Source organism: Rhipicephalus sanguineus, chromosome 7, assembly GCF_013339695.2.
Source record: "Rhipicephalus sanguineus isolate Rsan-2018 chromosome 7, BIME_Rsan_1.4, whole genome shotgun sequence".
Lineage (NCBI taxonomy): Eukaryota > Metazoa > Arthropoda > Arachnida > Ixodida > Ixodidae > Rhipicephalus > Rhipicephalus sanguineus.
In genome coordinates, this window is record NC_051182.1 from 136,627,835 (window position 1) to 136,649,879 (window position 22,045).

Below are 22,045 nucleotides of genomic sequence, written 5' to 3' on the forward strand. Positions count from 1 at the left end.
GTGTGCGGCGTGACCACCCTTACTGCGCATGCGCATACCCTCTCCACACGCCTGCTCTCCACTCACCCTCTCCCCTCCCCTCTCCACGTTCCCTCTCCACTTTCCCTCTCCACTTTCCCTCTCCACTTTCCCTCTCCCACATACCCTCTCCACTTTCCCTCTCCCATACCACCTCTCCCCTCCGCCTTTCCACTCTTCCTCTGAAACGCGGGCTAGACATGCTGAAATTCTCTCCTGCGCAACGCCGCGATGAGCTCGAGCGCATGCGCGTCCCCTCACCTTCTCTCTCCTCTCCTACGCTGCCCCCTTCTCGCCCGCCTGTCGACCGCGTTCCCCGCTCGCCCTGTGAGAATTAACGGCCAGGCTAGATGGAAGATACGACGCGCGTAGCGTCCCTCTTCGCGTTCCACGACGCGAGGTCGGTAGCATGCCCAACGAACGCCAACGGAACGCGATCGTGCAAGTGCTCCGGCTTCGCATCGCCTCATGGTCCCCTTTAGCGAGAGATGGTGTAATTTTTTTAAATGAGACAACATAAGCTTGGTAATGATAATGTTAGTACATTCCATTTTAGCATCAAGCGCGCAGCACAAGATAAGGACACACTAAGAACGGCGGTGACAGCCCCTGTCGTCACTCGGCCCTTGCTTCTGTTGTGCATTTAATGCCGAAACCGCACTAAATTGTTTAGTATTTGTTCTCTACTTAACGACGGTTTTTCTGTGGCAGCGCAGCCTACGCACATACTATTACACTACGCTGCTGCATGTACAGCTCGGAAGTTGACCTTTGTTTATTAGGAAGCAGAACATGGGAAGGAGTATGGGAGCGAGGCCATGAACCTTTACTAGCTCATTGTTGGTATATTGGGAGAAAAAGTAGCTGCATGCTCCTCCAAACAATCATTAAATGCAGGAACGCATGCCCGTGCATCTTGTTGAAAGAACACGTCTCGTCTGGCCACGCCGTGTGCTCTTTTTGTTGTTAAAGCATCAAAGTTGTCATAGCCACCGGCGGCTAGCGTAGACGTGCCGCTGAGGTTGCAAGACAGATGTGCCGGTCTACGAAACGCTGGTTTCTACGAGACCACCAAAATACGCGTAAAGTTGCGAGTGGTGTTTCTCCGTGTGTCTGCGTGAGGCGTGTGATGAATTTTGTATGTGTCGTACAGATGCTTTGTTATGGAGTGTGTACGTATTCATTTTACTTATTCATGCTAGTTGGTTATATCATGGCCCGTAGCGGGGCCGTAAACTCGAGCGGTGTTTGACGTAACTTCCCTTGCACCGCCAAGGTGCGAGTGCGGCTCCGCCGAAGATGCCATTAGATAAAGCAAGAGCGGCTAAACTAGCTCCGCTGGTCTTTGCCGTTTGCAATAGCACACCCACGCTTCACTTTTTTTTTTTTCAGCTAGCTTGCCCGACCAAACGTGGAAGGAGGCCACCGGGCGCTAGTCGCGTCCCTCAGGATTAATAAAAAGTTTGATCAAACAACCAAACCCCACCTGCCATTTCTGTAGCTAAGCTACCCGAGTCAGGAACAGGCGCTTGACTCGGACGCAAGCGTACAGGATTTGTTGTAGCCACGGCCTTGTAGCGGCCGTCACAGTAATAATCGAGTTTTTATAGGGCTTTCCAATTCTTGTGCAAGATAGCCTGTTGAAGTCCACAGAACTTTCAGTTTAAGCGCATATTCTTAGAAAAAGAAACATGCGCAAGAGTCGGTGTTAAAACGGACCATTATTGTGTAGGTCCTATTTATTCGGCTCCATTGGCACGTGGTTGGCTGCCATTATGGCAAGAGATGACCGAGAAAGCTCACCAGTCCCCCATAGTAGAGTTCGCAGTACTGTAAGTCGTCACCTACGCAATAAAACAAAAACAAACAAGACAGCGGGTAATGACCAGGGCACTATCTAATTTTCTTCGTAAGCAAAACGGCTCACAGCTCTCACATAAAGCAGCAGAACGTGCTTGGCGCCCACAGAGTAAGCTAAGGTATCAGTGCGCACTTCGCCACCATGAAACGCAGCTTAGGGGGTCTATCTGCTTCCTCTGCAGTTTACATACTTCCAGCTAACGCTATCATTTCCTCCTCTCACTCCCCCTTCAGTCAAACTCTTTCTCCGTGGTCGATCACGTGTGCTCTTCCCAAGATGCTCCTCTCTTCCTCCTGGTAACGTGATCGTGGGTTCCCATAAATTCATGTTGTGCAAGCGTGTGTGCGTAGCCCAGTGGTTATGACATTGTCTCCCTGGTCACGCGACCTGTTTTAGCGAACTAGGCTGGCACAGAATTCGAAAAGACCGCTTCCTTATAAGAACAGAGTTCTTGTTCACTGCAGATGTGCAGCGTGCTTCCCTACCTTGGAAATCGGAACTTGAGTAGCGCCCTCCTGACCGCCTGCAGCCAAGTTTACTGCTGCTCGTTGACGCCATCGCGTTCCCTGCTAACCTACTGTGAGAGTTTCATGAAAGTTATTTGGTCTACGACAGACGAGGAAAGCCAATCGCGACCATGAATGTAAGAAAATTTAGGAAATATCTTTTTGCGCTGACGTATGTTTTCCAGTTGAGCAATTACCGCTTGGCCATCATTTACTTTTAGAGATTAAACCGCTGGCTTGAATAAAACTACTTTCTACGTATCATTGCAATACAGAATATTATGTCGCTCTCAAAAAAGTGAAAGCGTACCTTTAAAGTGCACGTTTTTACGCTGACTTGAACTGCTGGTAGGCTAGGCTTATATTAAGAAATGAAGCAATTTGCTCTGCAGGAGAACTGAGCAATGATTCGAGGTATTTTTTCCGGCAGTACTTCCTCCATTAAATATTGTTACGAATATATTTAACTTAATTACAATATGGAATAGTCCAGCAGTCAAGATGGCGGTTGTGTATTCTCAGAACACCGACACGTCGTCTGCCTCTTCTTCGCACACCTCCCCACAGTCATAGCTGCAACCCCGCTACATCGACCTCCGGCGGCGAAAGCGCCGACTCGGCGCTTGTTAGCAGGTGGTGGGCGAAAGGTACGGCTTCAGGCGAGCGACGTGGACGACGTTGGAAGACGTAGAGGGCGCCGTGTGGTCCAGAGGGGCGATGTCATAGGTGACCTCAGTCACCTGGCGTAGCACACGGTAAGGGCCGGAGTACTTGGGCAGAAGTTTTTCGGCCAGGCCAACATGCCGAGACGGAGACCACAGGAGAACGAGGTCACCCGGATTGAAGCGAACGTTCCGGTGGCAGCTGTCGTATGTATGTTTCTGGCGGAGTTGCGATTCCGAAAGGCGTCGATGGCCGATCTGACGGGCCTTTTCGGCTGTGCTAATAGCGTGGCGAGCATATTCGGTGGACAGGTGGGCTGCATTCGACCCCCGACCTGAAAACCCTCTGCTGACCCTCACTACGGACCAGAATCTGCTTGCTGTGGAAGTGGATGGCCTGCCTGTTACTGCCCTTATTGATACCGGCGCACATATTTCTATTATGAGCTCTGATCTCCGTGCACGATTAAATAAGGTCCTTACGCCGCCCGAGTCCCTATTTGTACGTGTCGCTAGTGGGGGAACTCCGGCTGTACTCGGAATGTGCACGGCACGTGTGAGGTTCTCCGACCGCCAGACGTCCGTTCTGTTTCATGTTCTCGCTCATTGTCCTCATGATGTCATCCTCGGACTCGATTTCTTGTCTGACCACTCTGTTGTCATTGACTGCTCGGCCGGTGTTGTACAACTTGACTTGCCTGCGTCCGCCGACGTGTCGGAGGTGGTTCAGACGAAACTTTCGTGTGCTGAGGCTGTTCGTCTGCCACCACAAGCCCTAACTTGCGTCGCTGTTGAACCATATCCCAGTGTACCGGATGGGGATTACATGGTCTCTCCCTCTCCCAGTGTTCTACTGGGCCGCAACGTCTCCTCTCCGTACACAGTTGTAACTATTACAGCGAACAAGACGTGCCTTCCTCTTCTTCGCACACCTCCCCACAGTCATAGCTGCAACCCCGCTACAATATGGAGACTTTTGTTAACATAGATGGGAAATTTCTGATAACGTTATTTCACAAATATTGGTGTTAGGCGAGGGCGTTACTAGGGAAAGGTACATTGGAAAAACGCGTGTTGAATGCGCTTGCAAGACTAAACGCGAAGTAGCCTGCAAACTGATTACTTGTCGTAGAAACATATGTGCAGAAGCTCTGCCCCTGTAACTTTGGTGTTGCTGCCAGAGACTTGTCGCAGGTGTAGGCACATTATTACAGCCGAATCTGCAGCGTACTAGTGGACGGCACGTTGCGCCAGTCGCTGTACCCACAAGAAGGGACGCGCGGAAAGCAAGCCATGGCAAGCGCTGTCACCATGCATGCAGTAAAGGCAATGCACTTGGAAGGCTATACAATGGCACAACGAAAAGATCAGTTTGCCTTCGATTTAGTTGCGATCGATTGACCTTACAAGGAAATTTAAACTCGTACAAATGAATTTCCTAAAGATCGCTAATTTCTTGAAGGTTAACGCCATTACCTGAACAAAATGTAACCTGCTCCAATTTTTTTTATCCGAGAGGCTGCCCTTAGGCATAACAGATTTACATGATATAACAATAGACACCTCACACGTAAATAAAATCATGACTTCATGCATAACGTCTAAAAGGGTCGATCAAGTGGTCCTTCTATCCATCCACGTAAGCCCTGAGGGTGACCGGTAGGTATTCGCTTCTCACTTTAGTGATGCTTCAATGACTCATGTAAGCCTTCTAAATGCACACCTCACTAATATATCAGCCGCACGTTTTAATATTTGTGTTTTTTCCGTAGAATGGAAATTTCCCAGTACAAGTTCTCCAGCGGGTAGGGTGCGAAAACGACCTGAGAGGGATGCTGTTGCAAAGTCTAAATCTCCCACCGTGCACAAGTGCTAGCATCTTGCGGAGATACGAGTCACGCACTAAAAGACCTGTCTGTTACCGCAGTGTCACTTGAAGGGCACTTGGGAAAAAAATATGAGGAACCATTCTACTCCGTCAAGGTAAATTACAAGCGGAGCTGTTTTGCATACGGCACACAGGTCAAGCAGCGGCGGCGAGTTTGGTATCAAAGGTTATTTTGTGAACGTGCACATCGACATTGAAATCCTTGTGCAGAGAGTAAAGCCACACATCGACGACGACACCGCCATAGAGGATATAATTAGACTTCACGGTAACAAAAAATGCAGGAAAGCCAAGTTTCAAGGACCAGGCTTACGGTAATTACAACTGATCTTACGCACAGGGATATCGACTCAAATATCTTGAAACCAGAGACGACTATCAGTAAGTTTGAATCTCAGAAAATGCCGATAAAATATTTTATTTGGACATTAACAGCCCTCTTCGCATGGAGCACCTGCTGACATCGAAACTAGTGTGGCGTAGGCTACAGCTTCAGTTGTGATGACTTTGACCACCAGTAGGGCTACTTGTCATGGCGTCATGTACCAAAACACACAAAATGGTTGCATCTGCTTTAACAACGCAGCCACGGTGCAGAGCGGCCGTGGAAAGACAACGACATCTTGCGCGAGCATGTGACCAGAAGCTCATACCGTGCCGTAACGTCAAGGTAGAGTTGGAACCGAAAGTATGTTTGAAAAAGATGTAGATTATTTTTTATGGCATACTCACGCTCACCTGTACATTGTATAGGCTCTTGACGCCAATCAGCCTTTCTTTTGACGCAGAAAAAAAATGTCGCCATGCCTATAATGTCGGCTTTGGCTCTTAACACAAATAGATGGCTGGGACTAATTTTTTCCACAAAGCAAGAAGTAGTCAAAACAGGAAGATACTAGAACGTTGTTCGTTATTTTATTATTGTTAGCTATTGTGCCTCGGCGTCCTCTCGCGCTGTTGACATTCCCGTTGCGACTCACTTTGTCTTGTCTCGTAGGCACGTTGCTCTTCAACAATCCTAACCACGGGGGTAGAAAATGCAAGGTGTTCATATGGCTGAGATATATATTCACATTTTACAAGCGAACGAAAATTTTTTCGTTGGGCAGCCATGTTGTGCGGAAGATCAAATAATCAGAGGTATTGATAGGTGTACATTAACAGTTAGATGAGTCGAACAATTGTTAGCTAGTGTGACACCCTTAAGTGAAACAGGGGGCAACATTCGCACATTCAAGACGATGAAAAATTAAAGGTTGACTCACGTGATCAACGGCATTTGCGAGGCGGACCTGTAACAGTGAAAACTGTTTATTACAACCGTAGCAGTAGTGGAGAACTGTAGGAGATTATACCGCCACGAGTGTAAGATTAGCTGGTGTCGTTGCTGGCAAGCTTATATGTGCCGCTGTGAGAAAGAAGATTACGACAAGCTGGCGACGATGATGAGGTCGTATTGCCAGTGATTGGACCAACCTGACGTTCTACTTTACCGCCAGTTGTAGGTTTCTGTTACGATATTGCGTGAAATTACTGGTGGAGCTGCCAGGTAGCATTCCATGCACTGCGGCCAACAGGAAGATCCCGACATCAACAGTGACGCCTTCGAAGAACAAGCTTACCTTCGCCGCAGTCGGCGGCATTTATGCCTACCACCTTGATTTGGCTCTGTTCCTGAACGCTCCACAAACATATCAAGAGCCACATGGCAACACAGGCTCAGCAGCCCACGACCCCGCCGGCTTGATGGCTTTTCAACACCCTCAGAAAGCCAAAGCTGTTCCATGTTGAGGCTTTCGAGGACGTTGAAAGACTGGCTAGACTATATAACCGAGTCACCGTCGCCAACAAATGGCGCGATCGTCAGAGCCTCCGGCACGTCTATTTCTATTTCGAGGATTCGGCGCCCGTATGGTTTGAAAACCATGAAGCTGCCTTGAAAACCTGGCCGGAGGTTTCCACAGCTTTGGTATACGTATGAAAGTCCCGACCGAAAGGAACAAGCTGAACATCTCCTCGATTCCAGAAATCAAAGTCAAAACGAATGCGTTGACATGTTCGTTGAGGCGTCTCGGCTGTTCCGGTGAGCTTACCCCACAATGGTAAAAGACAAGAAGGTTCGCTTCATCACAGGGGTCCTTAAAGAGCACCTGCTTCCAGGACTCGTTCGCAACCCACCAGGTACCGTAGCGGAATTCCTTTATGAAGTCACAGCGATGGAACCCATGCTGAGGGAGCGCTCTTCCCAGTATGAGCAGGCGAACAGCCTTGCATATTTCTCGTGGCCCTTGACAAAACCCGACGTCACGACCGCCAGGGAGCTCGCGGAACTCATGCATAGCATTGAAAGCGAGGAGCTCCAGTAATTTCACGCAGTGTGTCCCCAGGCCCAAGTGGTTGCTCGAAAGCATGTCGTCCGCGAAAGAGCAAGCGCAGCGGGTGCAACCGTTGGTGGAGCCTCCAGCCGAACATCCGGTTCTAACCTACGCGGAAGCTTTTCGCCCTTCTGCACCGGCAGTTAGCTATTTCCCCCGACCGTCCACTCTGCAGGCGATGCAGTAGCCCTCGGGCCTGTAGCATTACTAGCACCCGTGACCTAATGTGTAGGAATTTAGTGTGTAGCGCGCTCTCGACAACCAGCCACTTTGCTACCATTGTGGTGAGCCAGGTCACCTGTACCGCTAGTGTTCCTATGGACACAAGGGTCTCCCTGGCTTTCGGCCTGATGCTCGTCGACCTACTGATGAGGAACAGCCCAGCACAATTGCAGAGTTCTTGGCCAGCCATCAGTCCTCGAACCTTGAGCGAGGCCATTCAAGCCCTCCGCGTCCTTGACGTTCTGCATGAACGGGTGAACACTGAACCTTCGCTGACGTCGTTGCCGGACACTCGCTTATGTCCGCATGGCCACGCCAGCGAATTTAAGAACAGAACAAACAAAAAAAAACATTCTCTTGAAACAAACGCGTTTCTGCTGACATTTCTGTTCTTGTCGACAACCATCCGGTAGTTGCTCTGGTTGACAGTGACGGCGATTACACTGTTATAAGCACTGAACTGTTCGCCAATCAGTGGAAGGTTACAACTCCTTACAGGCATGAACGAAGCCTCCGGACAGGGGAGGTAACCGCCTGACACCGATTGGGAGATGCACTGCCAGCCTGCAAATGCGTTAGTCAACTTTCATCGTTTCTTTCACCGTGTTGCGCGAATGTTCCCTGAAAGTTATCTTTGGCGTGGATGCATTTCTTCCGCGAGCACGGAGCCGTTATTCATCCTCGAGTATTGCTCATGACGTTTGCTGACAACCGTGCCACGAAACCAAGAGATACCAATACGAAGAGAAGAGCACTTCGTATCATCGACGATGCCATCACACTTCCGCCGCGAATAAGTATGATCGTAATTGTACGGGCGACATAGCTCGCAGCAGTAGCGGTATCGCCGAAGCGAGCCTGTCGGTGCACCTGGCTCGGGAAATCTTCGTCGCCCGCGGCATAATCGAAATGAAACATAGGATGGCTGAGCTCTTGGTTTCAGCGGCGTGTACCAACATTTGTCAAAGCGAATGGTGGTTTCTCAGTTCGAAGTCATTGGCGATGAAGCAAGATGAATGATTTTTCCAGTTACGGCAGCCGTAGAAGGCGACACCGCGGCGGCCAGTACAGACGGTGCGAATCCGAAAATCTGAGATGCGCAAAAAGGGCAAACACGATGAACCTTCTCCCAGCTACTTCGAATTCACGCGTACCTTGGGCCGGATTCGCCAATACTACTATTGGCCTAACTCACACAGGACGTAAAGCATTAGGTAAAAAACTCTATGTCCAGCGATTAATGTAGCGCTAATGCTGCGTTATGAAGCGCTAATGGAGTTCTTGGGAAGGCCCTGGTGTAGTTGCAAGTTCCGTGCTAAATCCAGAGCTATTTTCGATATTCTGTCGGCGCTCGTTTAGTTCTAAATGCCGCGCTAAGTCCTGCGCTAAAGTCGTTCTTGTGTAGGTCCTTTTGTGTAGTTCTAGACCGTGCGCTTAACACAGCACCACTACTGTGATTCTCGAGGAAGTACGTGGGACGGGCAACCAGCGTTCCGGCTGGCAATCACGCGCTTGCCGAGGTATTGGCGCCATCTCTTGCATGACGCGGGTTTCAGCTGGATGTTTCAGAAAATATTTCGTGATTTTAGGTGCACTATTGCAATTGATTATACTTTAATAAGTTTTTTTATGTTATTTTATACATTGTTACTTTATTTCGCACTGGTTTCGAGTATTGATAGCTTTGTTTTAGGTCTGCGCGACTATGCGACATGAGGCAGTGGATGGACGACATGTTGGACTCCTATAGTGCTGCTCATTCAAAACGTTCTTCGAATGCCAGCGCCGTCTAGCACCACCTGTGCGCCCAGAGTTTTTTTGAGGCATGTTCCGTGGCCAGCACAACCGTTCCAACCAATCGGCATGTACCTGCTCGAACCTTTCCCCAAGTCTCGCTATCGCAACCACTGGCACGTAGTCGCCACTGAATACGTGGAGCGATAAGGGGAAACGAAAGCATTGCAATGAGGCACCGGCAGTGAGATTGCCCAATTTTTCATGAAGAACACCTTTATCCTCCATGGGGGTCCAGCAATTGTAATAACTCATCGTGGAACACCTTTAGCGCCCAGATGATGCAAGACGTCATGCGTCTTACTGGAACCGTTCAACGGAGAACTACTGCATACTATCGTCAAAGCAACTACCCTTACAGAGAGACAAAACAAGCAATCGCCGACATGCTATCCATTTACGTAGACCGATACCACAAAAACTGGGATTACGTTCGGTCATACGTTACTGTCGCTTACAACAGTGATGTAGAAGAAACTGCTGGGTTCATATCTCTCCGTTTCCTTCACGCTCGGGAGGACTAGAATGCTGGATGCCGTATTCCTACAAGACAGAGATAAAATTCTTTATTGAAATGCCCGGCTCATCATTAGTGACAGGCTCGTCATTAGTGACAATACGAACTAATTCATGCGAGAAACGGACACAGCTCGCAAACTTGCTCTCGATAGAATTATTAAACAGCAATACATCGACTCTCAGAGGTACATTGCGAGGTTCTTTACCAACTAGGTGATCAATACAGATGGTATCTTAGGCAAATGCCTATTTTGTTCCTTTCGCTCCTATCGCCCCACTTTCATAAATGAGAATGAATTAGAGGCTAAGAAGGGTGTTTATAGTGGTCTTATAGTGCCTATGAATGCCTATTTTTGAAATTGGCACCTATATATGAACGCTATTTAGCCTCAAGTTTCGTTTCCGGGTACAGTTTGAGAACCTTATTCATGCTGCCGGGCCGCATTGCTCGGGAATATATGTGGTTCAGCCTACTCCTGAAGTTCATCCAACTCCCGGAAAACTACCGCTAGCAGCACTGAAGTCTGCTAGAGGGAGCAGCCACCACACGCCGCCGCGCTGACATGCGCGAGTGATTGGCTAATGTGAAACCGCGGAGGACCGTCACGGAAAATGTGAGTGTAGGACAAACGATGAAAGAAAACTTTCATGTGCACGCGCCTTTTTTTCGTTTCTAATTTTTTTAAGGTGTCAACAGCCGGAAGAGACACTGCTTATACGCAATTCAGCCGGGGCCATTAAGAAGCACCCTTTTCTTTTATATAGTCCTTTAGCGGTCCGGCTATCTGCTCTTGCTCTCCCCTCCTCAGTCATGCCGAAAAGAAACCAAGGAGTATGTTGATCTGGCAATGGACACCTGACTTCCCGTACTACAGAATAAACGGAGAGACCGTGTTCTGCGAACTGTGCGGAGAAACGACAATGGCACGGCTCTGTTCAACTGTTGGTGACTTTTTGCCAATATAAACATCATTGTTTAGGGGTGTGCGAATAGTGAAACTTGATATAGAGTCGAATTCGAATCAAATATTGCCGAATAGTGCCAGAAATATCGAATACCGAATCGAGTATCGAATGCAAAAGATTTTGTTGGAAATAAAAGAAAGAACAAAAAAATGAAATCTGCTCATGTCTTACAGCACATGACGCGGTGAGTAACTGCTACTGAAAGACTACAAATTTTCACGCAGAAACTGAAGCTGTTCCGCATGAACTGGCTTCAGGACCTCTGGCCTTGATGTTACGATGTTTCCTGCAGTTGAAAACATGCCCTCACACGCCACAGTGATGGAAAGGTATCGCTCAGCAATTTTGGCGATTCCTGGATATCGTGAAGCTCCATACACTTTCCAGTATTTCAAAAGATTATCCTTTCTTGGGATCAGGAGCTCATTGAAATATTTTTCAACCTCTTGACCATAAGGTCTGAGCTCACTGTGCTGGTTATTTTTTGACACTAACAGTTTCACAGTCTCCCAGACTTTTCACTGGCCTTCTTTCCTGGAGCCATGACGTGCGGAAATGTCAATCTTCTTTAAAGTAAACATCCGCTCGCGGTTGGACCAGGATATCGATGAAAGTTTTAACGAAAGACGTAATATAACGACGTTAGCGCTATTTTTAGCCATTCCACCCTAACTAAGTCGCACTATTGGCCTTTTTTTCGCACCCTTATTTTTTGTCTTTTTCCTGTCGCAGATATAGATAGCGCACGTAGTCGTTTCAAATTATCTACATTTACGTAAAAATGTATTGTTGCTACATTTACGATGTTGGATGCCTAAAACGTTATCTCGCCTGCCCATCTCTGGCGCCTATATTGCACTGCTTTAATTCATTTAAACTAGGCCTTTAGTAGTTACATATGGTTGTGGAATTCTATCCGCCAGCGAGGCCGGTCGGAAAAGCTATTGCATCGTTACTTTGGTCCCTTTAAAGTGCTCCGTCGCCTCAACCACGTGACCTACAAAGTTCTTCCCGAAGATACAGCTCGTCGATCTTGTCGTTCGCATGAGGAGGAAAATTCCATGTTTATGAACGAAACCGCGCTACCAACGTTAATTGCTCGTTCAACTCTCTCTTGTGACTTTAGGAACACTTTGCCACCGTTGATCAACTGTACGCGTGTGTGGGTGTTTTTCCTCGTAATCGTAATGGAGCATCGGGACGATGCTATCTCGGAAGAGGGTCACGGCAAGAGCGCAAGATTAGCTAGTATCGTTGCTGGCAGCCTTGTACGTGCCGCTGTGGGAAAGAAGATGAGGACAAGCTCGCGACGAGAACGATGAGGTCGTATGGACAGTGCTCGGACGAGCCTGAATTTCTGCTGTACCTCTAGTTATAAGTTTCTGTTACAATATAACGTGAAACTATGCTGTTTTTTTAGAGCTGCCGTACTTTCAAGTGTATGGTGAGACCCAAAACGGATCGACAACACAAATAGGAAGCAATTTGACAATACTTTTGCTAAAATTATGTAATGAACACCTGACAGCGATATAGGTCTGTAGCCCTTAAAAGAACGAAGTTCTTCCTTTTCAAAGCCTTTCAAAGCCTTCAATTGCATCTATATGCCCGATAGGGTAAAAGGTCCTGTATTTTTCCTTTATATCGCACTTTCCCTCTCGCCTTCAATTTCACACGACCACGTTTAAGGCCGTAATACCTGGGCCCCGGACCGCGCATCGGAACTGTTGGCATGCTCAAGCTCTCAGAAAAAACACAACACGAGTGCCAGCACGAGCGCCATCCCTCTTTGATGCAGGGAGCTACGTTTAAAGCTGGTCTCTCGTCAGTTTTATTCATCGCTGCTTTTGTGACGCTCAGCTACTCGCCGTAGTTCGCAAAAAGCTACATTATAGGTTTTCCAACTTGTCTGGTGTTCCGGTACACGCAAAGGGGTTTACGGAATATTGGCTTACTGGTTGTTGGTATCGACATCTTGTGACGCTTCGTTGAAACCCAACTGTAAAGGCGTTTGTTTGGTTTCGCCTAGTCCCCGTGAGGCGAAAGACGTTTTTGCAACTCATTTGATATTAGGTCGCTACCGGTAATTTACGCCAGTAGGGAAGAAAAATGCACTAAATATATGTAATAAAAAGGCCCATGCCTGCCTGCGTCAACTCAGCTCCACCAGATGACACCAACTATGCGGCCTTTCACGTTCACGGCTTACTGTCTATTAACGCACGTTTAAGGTATACGCACAGAACGTTTTTGTTTTGCATTAGAATACGAAAGTCTAAAGCTGGCAACAAGGTTCAGCGCTTCTTTGATTAGGTGTGCGAAGACGCTTGGTGGTGGCGAATTCGCCAGCGGTGGAGGCACTTCAACTGCTACAACAAAAACGCGAGCGACATTGCACGCGACAGTCACTCGACGGAGATTGCTGACGTTCAAGTCTCGCTTACCGGTGCAAAGCTATACAAGCGAAATATAGCGGCGACTCCATTACTGGCAAAGTGACAGTGCTTGTCTTGATACATGTCGATTTTATGAACTTTACACTGCAATACACCCATGAATCCATTAATGACTGTCGACAGTTCAGTCAGAAACTCTGCACGCGCCCATTGTTGAAATGATGCGATGTTGGGAATCGAGCACGCGTATTCATTGCACCAGAGGCGCCAGTTACCGCAGTGAAGGGCAGGAGGGGGCATGCTCTCCTACACTTTCTGCCCGCATACCTTAGCAGCGCCTTTAAGCGCGTCCCTTAGTTCTTAACATGCAATATAATGATGCAGTGAACATTGCACAGACTTCGCAATTTTAGTCACAGGAATGGCATAGTTATTTCTTGCACTTCGCTCGCATCTAAATCCGGAATTGAACCGGCCTAGGACATCGGGTTTTCCTGCTTTCGGGAAGCGTGCGCTTCTGCACTGTGGCTGGGACCTGGCACGAGGCACACGGAAAGGGTACTATACAATTTCCCAGCTAAGCTAGGCGGAGTACTGCTGACCCGTAATGGACTACATAGTGCTTTAATCTACATATCCTGAATATTGAACCTAAAAAGAAAAGAAATCGGTATTATATATCTTTTTTTCTGCTTCGTAATCAACGAAGATATACATTCGAGGACTACATACAGAACGATACCCTCGCTATGAATGAATGAAGGGGAATTTTAACGGCTCGTTTGCGTTTGCTAGACACAACAATAATTAGAACTAACAGACAAGAAAGCCCAGGACAATATGATGTTATGTGAAGAAAGCAAAGTAGACGAAAAAGTAACTTGCCGCAGGCAGGGACCGAACCTGCGACCTTCGAATAATGCGTCCGATCCACTATTACTGAGCTACGGCGGCGGTCATCCCTCCCATCACCTTTATGGGGTTTATATGTACACACGGGTCCACTGTTAAAGGGAACACTTGTGTGCAGGGCATGTTTCAATTTCGCCCTCTTGCAAAAACATAGTGGCTTATATTTGCATAAGACTACTGGTGGTTGACAGTTCTGCTTCTTCTTGACAGACTAGTGCAGCGCATGAGCAATGTTTCCTTGTCCGCTTGCTGTTAGAGCGCCAGCAAAATGAAAGGTGCTCATTGGAGTGTTCCCTTTAACGGTGGACCGTACTGTACGCCACAAAGCTGTTGTAGGAGAGCGAAAACCATTCACTCGTCCACGTGGTCCGCAACCTGAAACACGTGGATTACGCAAAAACTAGGGTCAATGCTTCGTACAATAGTTCTGCCCAGAGCGCCAGGCCTCTCACCATTACCGGTGATTTCAACATCGATTTATCAAGACCCAACAGCGTCTGGTCCTTATACTGCGTGAATGACGGCTTGGATGTGGACAGGGCATCAAAAGACATCGTTGTCACATCCAGGACAGGAGGCATCATAGATCACTACATCGTAAGAGGCATTAAGGATTTCCACCATCTGTTCTATACCTCGCACTTCACTAGACTTACGCTCTTCGTAGCCGCGATCACGAACAGGTCTGATTACAAGTCCGGTGCAGCTGCTGGTCAACATTGATCATGATGACCTTGTTCAAGAACATTCAAGGACCCCTTCCAAACATGCACACGGGTTCGTGTAACGTGCGTGCGTTCTCCGTCATAACAGATAAGTGTAAGCATAACAACTGCAACTATGACTGCAACACACGTGCACTGCGCCCGCATGTGCCGCACGGCTGTGTATATATCGAGGGAAACTTTCCTGAATGAAGCTTATTTGCGAATTATGCCTGTTCTGTGCATCTGTGTTCCTTCGTTGTCCTGTTTACATTCGCGCTGTCCAGTATTCAAGAATATAAGCACTACATATAAGCGTACCGCGTCTGGTGTTAGTAGCATCCATGTTGCTGTTGCCATCGTTACGTAACTCTAAACAACTGGTTACGTAATACCTATGTAACTGTTCAACATGTGACTGTGCGTATACCTCTTCCACATTTCTCCAGCGTCATTCTGGTTCGCTTCATGTGAAAAATTACGCCCCCGCCACCATCCTGCGCATCCTTTGCATAACATCTATTCGCACGTACCGGAGGTCTGCGGATTTTTTTCTTTCTCTGGCGCCTTTAGACGTCGAAGCACGGTTTTCCCACACGCCAAGCGTCGCTGGCCTCCGTGTACTCAATAAGGCAGAAGCTCCTATAATGATTTTTTATCTCACACCTTCCCTCTGGCGACGAATTTACAACCGCCCCACAATAGGGTTTTAATATTTGGGCCCCGGACTGTGCATCGGTGCTTTTGGCAACCTGAACATCTCAGAAACAACAGGAGCCGAGCGGCTCTGTGACGCCACCTCTGCTGTTCACCCAAACCCCACATGCCGTTTTTGTAGCAAAGTGCCCCAATTCAGTAGCAACCCCATGCGGAAGCGGGCAGCGTTTGTAGTGGTAGTCGCGGCCTCGTCGCGCCAACTGCTCTCAACAATCAAACATTTGAAATAAGGTGTCGCGTTTCCCGCGAAAAATAGCCTCGTTGTTTGCCTAAGCCAAGCGGACTTTCAAATTAAACGCACAATCTGAGAAAGAAGGTTATCCAGCAACCTTGCGCCACAGCTACTGATGAAATGGAAGACTAGCCTTTTGCCGCTTCCATTAATTCGGCTCCATTGACAATGGTTACTTTTCGTTCGTTGCTCACACGGATAAACTGGGACAGCTTACTGCTCTCCCAATGTTGAGCATGCAGTCAGGCTAGTGAAAGAAACCCACGTGACCGGTATGGCAAATTCACGCGCCATCTATTGACTGGGATCAGAGTTAAAATCTGCGTTCCGTATCTTTCCTCCCAGCTCTCTTCAACCTCCTCTCTGGTGGGATCAATTTCCTTTCCTGCGGGAGGCGCGCTTTCCGCCGCCTTGCTGGCGCCGCCGACTTTAAAATCCGTTAGAAAGTTTCGTGTCTGGCGTTGGTAAGGCATGTGTTAGCCGTCGCGCGTCCGTTTCATGGCGCTCGCTCGCTGTGTGCTTGTGCGGCGCGATGTTTTACGACTCGCGTTGTTCGTGCATAGTGCTTTGTTGCTCGAATACTTGCAGTACAAGTCCCGGAATATTTGTGCCGGCCCCCAAAAAGAACGACAGGTGAGCGTGCCCTTTGTGTCGCAGTCTTCATTGTGTCAATTTGAATTCACGTCCATAGACGTCAGACTCTGGAGTTTCTAAGATGTGTGGCCAGGCCCCGGAAAGTCGCAAGTTCCAGCGATCGCCGCAGAGGGCGAAAAAATCGACCGCGGCGAGTTCCAGCTTCAAACACAGGGAGTGGATCTACTAACCTCTGCGTTAGGATAACATGGCGACGTTGTGGTGGCCGCCATTCGCGCTATTTGACTTTTTATGTAGGGAAGCCCTCGTCGGGCCCAAACTTCAAATTAAAATATTTTTGAAATAAGGAAGTTTAGTTGTTTGCTTACTGTTACACTTCAATAAACAAATTGCTGTTTATACGAAGTGGCCTTGCCTTGCCAGTTACCACGTCATCAATCTTTTGTAATAGTTTTTGCTCCAACAGACTCGTAGTTGTCAGCAGCCTATCGGCATCATTATCTTCATTTCAAAATATACGGCGGCAGACGCAACGTAACGGCAGGTAACGGTTCACGGTGCATTCGGATGGGTCTCGCGCTCTTTCGTTTCGCTGTAAAAGTTTCCAGCCACTGCCGGCCGAGACACTCGCTTTCGTTCTGTTTGTTTTGACTCGTTGAAATGCTTTCGCGAAACGCATTCAGCAGACTTCGGGAGAACGAAGGGACCGTTGAAGCGTTCACCGGATGAACACTCGTTTCAGGACGGAGAATATACGAACCGGTGAGTATAAAAACCCACAGCTTCAGCTTTTTACCAATGACCGTGTGGGTGTCACACGGAGGCGACGCACTGCAATATTAATATTTTCAACGTGTCAAACTCTGTCGCTGAGAAAACGTGCGATCCTTGCGGCGTGGCTTCAAGTGGGAGCAAGTTGCTGAGTTTATCGTTCGGTTCATATTAACTAGGCCGCTGCAATAAAGAAAGGCAACTGCATCACCAACGTCTCGCATGTATCTTCGTAACTAGCCCGCATATCAATGCAAAAAAGATACGAGTTATATTTTGCCGCAGTCGCATTTGAGAAGCCAGGTTTAGAGGTCTCATTTCTCCTGTTGTCAGTTTAGATTATTTTTACTACACATTTAGTGCAACGAAAGCTTCACATAATTGTGAGTGCACATTCACTTTATTGTGATAAAGAAACCGGCACTATAATGAGAAATTTTTTTTTCTGTCATAGCCTCCTGGTCTGACAAAGAAACAGCTGTGTGCAATGAGCAAGGCACCTGTTACATGACACGCCTGTAAAGAAGCTAGCCCGAGTGAAACAACATGCATTATAAGGTACGTTTACATATATGTATAACAAACCGCTGTTTTTGCTCACTATGTTTATATGTTTATTTTTGCAAAGTTTAATATGCACTGATAATGCTTATCAATATCTGGTGATGTCATTGTTTTTCCAGGATTGCCGGGCAACGACTGGATGACTACCCCCGAATGTCCACTCTGCAAGTGCGGCGAAACATGTGAATGTCTGCTACAACAGGTCATCTTGAACCTCACGCTTGCAATGCTGTATTTGTGAATGGTTTACCAGGCATCTCATGGAGGTGCGACTACAATCGTCCACAAGTATTAGCTGTCTACTGTGCCATGCAATCTACACCGCGAAAGCGTTGAAATTGAGCACTAGCTCCGTGCATTAGTTACGTTACGTGGCACTGCTGAGCTCAACGACGCAGGTTTTATACCCAGCCACGGTGGTCACATTTCATTGGGGGCGAAATGCAAAGACACTCGTGTGCTTAGATCTGCGTCTGAAGTTCCGGGAAAGACGGAAGCTTGAAGAGACGAAGAATTTGTTAACAAGAGGTGTCGCTGGAGCAAATGTTTCGACAAGCAGTCTTGTCTTCTTCAAGGCTACAACTGCATTTGTTTAACTCCAGTCAGTTAGAATCAATCTACAGTTGCCCACTACTGTATGACTCATAATCATATCATGCTTTGCATGTAAATCATCAGAAATTATAAATTTAAGGGTAAATATACAGGCGTCTGTCTGGCTGGGCAAGATTATAAGAATAAAAACGCTCTCCAGCCACATTTAATCATTAGTCTTCTTAATTTAAAAAAAACTAAGAGACCAAACGGGTCTCGAAACGTAGGGTCAGTTTTTTTTTAATTATAAATCACATTACAAAACGAACATCACGGCAGTGAGGGTAATTAACAGTCTTTCCAACATCTAATAATGTCTAGGGTTTAACGTCCCAAAATCACGATACGCCGTAGTGGAGGGCTCCGCAAATTTCAACCACCTGGGGTTCTTTGACGTGCACCTAAACCTAAGTACACGGGCCTCAAACATTTTCGCCTCCATCGAAAATACAGCTGCCGCGCAACGTAAATGCAACGTTTAGTTGTGCCTTATGAGACAGTTTACACACTATGCTCAAAACTGCTTTGCCTTAATTAACTGTGTTTAGATCATAGAAGTTTACAAAAAGATACGACAAAGTTTACAAGGCTGTGCTCAATTACATTAGCCTTTGCACATATGTTCAATGGGCTCCTTCAAATTATTTACAGCTAATAAACAAATTATAAGTGTGACGAGCACTTCTTCCAGCACAGCTTCACCAAGCACGTTTACGTTGTCGTGATGAGTGAGATTGTGTTCAGTGAGTATGGTAGTGTTTTCTTTTTTGCATAGCAGAGAAACGTGCCAAATTTGTTTGAACACACCTACTTCTGCTGTTTGAATAAATTAACATGTCGCAGTTGTAGCACCTATCACTACGAAGTGAAAGTCTGTAAACTACTGTCACAGAAAAAAACCTAGGAAATCGAAGAGGTAATTTAAAACATACATGAACTTGGACTTATCCACAGCCACACTACAAGATTTTACGTATTGTCAAGGGGTCGTGACGTCGACGAAAGCAGCAGTCGGTGTGTCCAAGATGAAACTTTTTATTCGGCCAAACTTGTGGCCGGGAAACGAAAAGTCAAACTACAGCAATACACACTGCACACTGATAGCGGCGAACAGGCGTCAGCCGTCGATAAACTGATCTGTGGCAAGGCGCGTCGGCATTTATACCTGCGGCATCGAACATTCGAGCATTATCACTGGTGGCTGCGTTAGTTCGACAATAAACTGAGCTGTTTGCAATTGCACGCTCCAGCCTAACAGAAGATCCTAAAATAATCTGGAATGTTCCCAGACATTCTGGCACGGTTTGTACTATGCAGTAACTACACGTGCAATTGGCCAATAACATAAAACATAGAAAGAAAGGAGCGCATGTGACAGTATTTCAAGCCGGAGCTTCTAAAAGTAGCAGGGAGAATACGTACTTGTGCTCCCAAGCCCAAATATATTGAAAAAGTAAATAACACAATAACAAGTATGCAATATATATATATGACCTTTATTTATCCAGCATTGGCACAGGTTCACATCGTGCTCCACAGTTTGATTTCGTGAGTGTTTGCTTGCAACAGAGTGCTCAAGTTCTATCGACATGTCTATGTGATACAGAGATTGTGCTTACGGCTGAGCAGTTGTTTAGTGTTCTGTGCGAACGCCAACGAAGATGTACACTGCATGCCTAAAGCTTATTTTCTTAGAATTGTACTTCTAGAATCTGTAAGCACTCGCCTTATATCTCTGTTTCTTTAGCATTCATCTACGCTGCATACTCAGCAGTCCGATTACTACTAGCGCCAAGAAATTCTAGCTGTAGAAACTGTGTAACTGAACTATATCGAGGAACAAAACGAGCCTGAAATATTTTCTTCCACCTATTACCTGAATACGTACTACCTGTGGTATGGCTTCACGGCCGAGAAATTCGTGCCTGCCCTGTAGACACAACGCGATATTCCTTATTTGTAACGCATTCAAGGTGGCATCGCAGAGCGAGAAAGATGCAGAACTGTACGCATCCGCGATTGTTTACGTAAAAGATTAATCGAAACTACATTGCTCTCACTGCGCCAACTATCTGTCGGCGTTGCGCACGTTTCGTTTCCGACTCCACACCATGCACTCAAAGATCAACACAACCTGGCAAGCGCCGCATACCTAAAGGAAGGATAAGACCCTTGTCCTAAAGCTATGCTGTTAAAACTCGGACGGTGCTACACAACGAGAGCAACGTTCTTTCAGCGATCTCGGTGTTCAGTTATATGCACATATTTGTCAGCTTTCAGACTGATTATACACGTACGGGTTGAAAGCTTTCGACGTGTAGGAGTGACTTGTTTTGCTTGGACCTTACTGTAAACATTGCTTGTATCAGCTTGGGCACTCACAATAAACGATGCAAACCTTACTTGATTGACGTTGTTTTTGCCAGTCGAGGCCAGTTTGGTCACCTGGCGATAAATATTACACACGCGAGCAGCGATTTAGCAACGACAAAGAACAAAATACCATAGGGAGCAAAAAGCGCAGTAGCGCGACCAGGGCGAACCAACCGCAAAAACGCGTTTGTCTAATGATGATGATAGTACTTGCAGCGCCATCTGGCCTCGCTCTATTACAGTTCAGTACGCCGCCGCTACCCTTATTTCCGTACTACAGTCAAAGGTACAGTTTCCGTTCTCTAAAGTGGTAGATATTCTCTGACCAGGCCCCGGAAAGTCGCAAGTTCCAGCGATCGCCAGAGAGGGCGAAAAAATCGACCGCGGCGAGTTCCAGCTTCAAACACAGGGAGTGGATCTACTAACCTCTGCGTTAGGATAACATGGCGACGTTGTGGTGGCCGCCATTCGCGCTATTTGACTTTTTATGTAGGGGCGCCCTCGTCGGGCCTAAACTTCAAATTAAAATATTCTTGAAATAAGGAAGTTTAGTTGTTTGCTTACTGTTACACTTCAATAAACAAATTGCTGTTTATACGAAGTGGCCTTGCCTTGCCAGTTTCCACGTCATCAATCTTTTGTAATAGTTTTTGCTCCAACAGACTCGTAGTTGTCAGCAGCCTATCGGCATCATTATGTTCATTTCAAAATATACGGCGGCAGAGGCAACGTAACGGGTTCACGGTGCATTCGGATGGGTCTCGCGCTCTTTCGTTTCGCTGTAAAGTTTCCAGTCACTGCCGGCCGAGACACTCGCTTTCGTTCTATTTGTTTTGACTCGTTGAAATGCTTTCGCGAAACGCATTCAGCAGACTTCGGGAGAACGAAGGGACCGTTGAAGCGTTCACCGGATGAACACTCGTTTCAAGCTCGAGAATATACGAACCGGTGAGTATAAAAACCCACTGCTTCAGCTTTTTACCAATGACCGTGTGGGTGTCACACGGAGGCGACGCACTGCAATATTAAAATTTTCAACGTGTCAAACTCTGTCGATGAGAAAACGTGCGATACTTGAGGCGTGGCTTCAAGTGGGAGCAAGTTGCTGAGTTTATCGTTCGGTTCACATTGACCAGGCGGCTGCAATAAAGAAAGGCAACTGCGTCACCAACGTCTCGCATGTATCTTCGTAACTAGCCCGCATATCAGTGCAAAAAAGATACGAGTTATATTTTGCCGCAGTCGGCGTTTGAGAAGCCAGGATTAGAGGTCTCATTTCTCCTGTTGTCAGTTTAGGTTATTTTTACTGCACATTTAGTGCAACGAAAGCTTCACATAATTGTGAGTGCACATTCACTTTATTGTGATGAAGAAACC